The sequence below is a fragment of the Fragaria vesca genome, linkage group LG1 (genome assembly GCF_000184155.1).
Source record: "Fragaria vesca subsp. vesca linkage group LG1, FraVesHawaii_1.0, whole genome shotgun sequence".
In the NCBI taxonomy this organism is placed as follows: Eukaryota; Viridiplantae; Streptophyta; class Magnoliopsida; order Rosales; family Rosaceae; genus Fragaria; species Fragaria vesca.
In genome coordinates, this window is record NC_020491.1 from 21,422,821 (window position 1) to 21,427,415 (window position 4,595).

The following is a 4,595-nucleotide window of genomic DNA, read 5'->3' on the forward strand; positions in this document are numbered from 1 at the left end:
TAAATTTTTACCTTATTCACTAGCTTGGTATTTAAAAAGAATTTTACCGTCTCCGTCAATAAGGAAATTGTGACGACGGTAAAAATAGTAAATTTTAGCTAGTAAAAAGTAATTTTTATCAAGGTTTTATTTTTGGGGTGTTATTTATTAGAGTTGGGTTTTTTTGGTGGGTGAGGACCGGTTGGGAGGAGAAAGCCCAACACTCTCCCTCTTTTTCCTTTCTCTCTTTCCTGATTCCCTCCCTCTCTCCTTGCCAGATTTTCTTTCCAGCCATCCGCCGCCGTCCGGTCGCCTGTGACCGCCGCTCCGGTCCCGATCAGTCGGCCCTCGACCCAGCTTCCGTCCTGGACCAGTGGCAGCCTCCCAAGTGCCACCGTGGGAGAGAAAATGCAGCCGAAAGGTCCGACTGCCTTGGTGGTTCTCTCGCCGGAACTCACTCCTCCGGCCACCATAGCTAGAGCTTCTTGGCTCAAAATGAAGCTCTCCTCCCGTGCATCAATCCCTCCAAGGGGCTCATCCTCTCTTGGTCTATGTAAGGAGAACCGGTGAGTGCAAGTTTTAGGGCTTATTTGGGTGTTTTCGTTCGATTGGCCTAGTTAAGCTTGGAATTGGTGTTTGTGCTAGTGAGGAAAGTTGTAGAGTGGGTTGAGAGGAAGATCCTGTCAAAATTTCATAGGCATTGGAGGTCGCTGGAGTCGGCCTCCGGCCGCTGCTGTTTGGGAGATTATTATGGTTTTAAATGTGGATTATTAAGGGGAGTTTATTGATGTGAATTATGGAATTTTTGGAGGAGTTTTGGACGGGTTTGTGATTTTCCGAAGTTTGGTGTTTTTGGCGGTTAATTAATGTGGAATCCGGCCGTAGGATTTAAGTCGTTATTCTGGGGGAGGTTGTATTTACGGCTATCGATTATGGTATTAAAGTTGGATCGTTTCGATTTAGGAATATCGAAGTTAGGCAATGATGAGCGTGGTTATGGCTCTCGTTTAATTTTGCCTATTTTGTTTAATACTTGGATTTTTAATTGGGAAATTAATTTTACATTTGGAAACAGGACGTGAGGAGGCTCAAACAGAAGAGACCTTGGATCGACATCAGGCTTAAGCCTAAAGTTGTGAGTGGACGTTCGTTTTTAATTATAGGCATGCGGTGATTTCATTTTAAATGAATGATTTTATTGAATATCAATTTGTGGAATTGTTTATTTTCGCGTAGTTATTTTTTTGAAGTAAATGCTCTTATTTTATTTTGTTATCTTCGCTATTTGGAAAGTTACCGGAAATGAGATTTTCGGTGTAGCCATATATTTATTGCTTCTTTTGCAATTGGCAATTTTCATTATTTTTGGAGAGTTACCGAAAATGAGATTTTCGGTGAGTATGTATATATATCCATATTTGGATAATTATGAGAATAATATGTATATGAAGAAATGCTAGCTAGCTATACGTGCTTTTCCACCATAATGAGGTAAAATTCCATTATGGTGCGACGTGAGCGTTAGACGCAATCATTGTAGCCTTATATAAATATAAGAATTTATATAAGGGATATGCGCGTATATATATACACCGTCTTTTCCATCATAATGAGGTAAAATTCCATGATGGTGCGACGTGAGCGTTAGACGCAAGCGTCGTAGCCTTGTGTGAATTTTTGTTTGTCTTTGTTGTTTCAAGAAAATTCATACAAGGGATATGACGAGTGTAATACATACATATTTTATTTTAGCCTGAGAGCTAGGCTGTATTTTATTGAGCTTTGGAGACTGGCCGGTGCTAGTCATGAAATTGCCAGTTTTTTTGTTGAGCGTTTTTGAGCTGTCGTATGCAGCATATTTTCTATGGAAATGTAAATTGGGAAAGTATAAATATTTTCATTAAATTTATTTTTTTGTCCACTCACTCTAACGGTTTCAAATGTTTTCCTCTGGGCCATTCGTTTTAAAAATGCCCAGCTTACATGTTCGCTTAGTTGAGGTCGGGCGTACATGGAAAAGAGACATAGTCATCATATAGCTTCCGCTTGTTAATTTATTATGTTTCATTTCTTCCTAGCCTATTAGAGTTGCTCTGAACCTATAAGTGGTTGGATATGAGATTTGTTTAGATTAGTAAATTTTGGGTGGTGTTGTGATTTGGGGAGCACGAAGGCTCCAAGAGTAGAGGATTATAGATGGATTCTTTTGAAGTGTATGCAGGTATTTCTAGAAAGGGTTGTCCATTTTCAAGGAAGGTTATGCCAAATTTTCGGTAAATTTTCCTTGGAGGTGGTCCCCGTAGGATTTACTTCAGGTTTCAAGGTGAAATTCGGGGTGGGTTTTGACATGGTGAATATGAAATACGGTGGGTCTTGGCCAGTTCACATATGTCACAATGAAAATCTGAATAGTCAACACCCGAAAATAATTGTGGTTGCAGATTCTTAAGATAACCGAAGTTTAGATGACCCAACCTGCGGTGCCAAAGCCACACATCTTTCTTAGAACTCTCAGCTCTATTGACCTAATTAGCTTGACCTAAAGATTGCATATGTTTCTCTCCTGTCTCTATCAGATCTAGGTAGTATAATTTCACTTTTCTCACTCCATAACCCAAAGTCTGCTACGTCAGAATGTCCTGAAATACATAGAAAGACGGATAAAAGGTGACAATACATGATAATTCTTAAATGATTTGGCCAACTAAGAGAAGATTATATGACAGTGAAGGGACAACTAATACAGAATCAAGGGTTAATGTGTTTGATAGGACAATAGAGCCTTCTTCGGTAACCGGAGTTGGAGTACCATCAGCGGTAGAAACAATATCCTGAGAGGAGGGTTTTAATTTTTTCAAGAGGCTAGGATCATTTCACATGTGATTTGATGCTTCTGTATCAATAATCCAGGACCTATTCATAGATACCTTACCACTCATACCTGACTGTGCGACATTGAAGGCATTGGATGGTTGGTCTTCCTCTGTAGTGGTTATGACAACTTTTGTTTGATTCTTTCGGCATTTCAAGGTGAAATCCCACCAATCCGGGTACCCAATTGTTTCAAAGCAACGTTGCTTGCTATGACCTAATACTCCACATAGCGGACATTATGAGTTCGCATATGAATTTGGTTTGCATGGAGACCGGCATGGTGCGGTGGTATTGTAGTTGATTTGGTGTGCCATTTTGGAGGTTAGGTTTTTGAGATTCAAGGATTCAAGAATTATGATTTTGATGTATGCAACGATTTGTTTGTGGTGTGATTCGGGATTCAGGTTTGGTTTTGGGATTCGGGAATTTGTATGTGATTTGTGCGGTTTTTAGTATGCAGCGATTTGCATGTGTTGTTTTGGGTGTAAATTCAAAGGACCGAACCTGGCAAGCTCTGATGCCAAGTAGAAAATAATGATTTAATATGGTTTGGTATGTTTCAATCACGTACTACTGGAAAAAAGCACTTAGGAAACGGAATTATTTCGTCTCCTAAGTGACAAATTTCGTCTCCTAAGTACTTAGGAGACGGAACGTCCGTCTGCTAAGATCTGTCGCCTAGGTGTGGTGAGGTAGACACTTAGGCGACGGAAACTAAAATTCCGTCTCCTAAGTGGTTCCGTCAACGGAATACTTTCGTCTCCTAAGCACTTAGGCAACGGATTTTATTTTACAATTAAAAAAAAATTATCCACTTAGGAGACGAAATAGTTGAATTCCGTCGCTAAAGGTGAAAAAAAATTTAAAAAAAAATAAAAACACCAATTAGTGAATCCAGTAGAAGTTTACTGCCCCCCTAATAAACTTCTACTAGGGGTCAGTAAAATTCAATACAATATCTTCCTTTCAATTTCATGTCAATTATATACAACAGATACTCATTCTTACCCTAATAGACAAATTCATTACCTCCTAGTAAACCTTGTGGAAGTTTACTGCCTCCTAGTAAACTTCTACTGGGGGTAAACTTCACTACAGTATCTCTCTTTCAATTCATGCCAACAATCTGCCCCAAATACACCACCACCACCACCACCACCACTGTACCAAATAATCACCATGCCACCACTATCATATCAATCACATCCTAACCAAAATTAAAATCAAAATCAAAATCAAATTAAACAAAAAGAAATAAATCTATCACCAAAGCTAATTAAACCAGAAAAAATGAAGAACTTACCTTTCTTACCCCTTTGAAATTTCGAGGGACGGTGGTGGGTCGGCGAGAAGGCTTGGTAGAGAGAGAAAGGTGGCAGCAGCAGCATCTTGATGGCGGCGGGGATGGGTGAGTCTGGTGAGAGAGAAAGGTGACCCAGATTTGAGGGTTGGTGTGAGAGAAAGGGACGAGGAGCTTGTTGGCGGCGAGGACGGGTGAGTCGGGTCGGGTCGAGAGGGGGAGGTTGTTGGCTCCGAGAAGGGTGATGTTGAAGAGGGTCTTGACGATATTGAGAGTGGTGGCAATTGTGGGGACGAAGTTGGAGGTGGCGTTGGTGGGGGTGGTGCAGTTGAAGGTGGCGGCCGAGGAAGGAGCGGTGAGAATGGAGAGAGAGGCCGGCATGAGAGTGATGGTCTAGAGAGAGAGAGAGAGAGAGAGAGAGAGAGAGAGAGAGAGAGTAGGA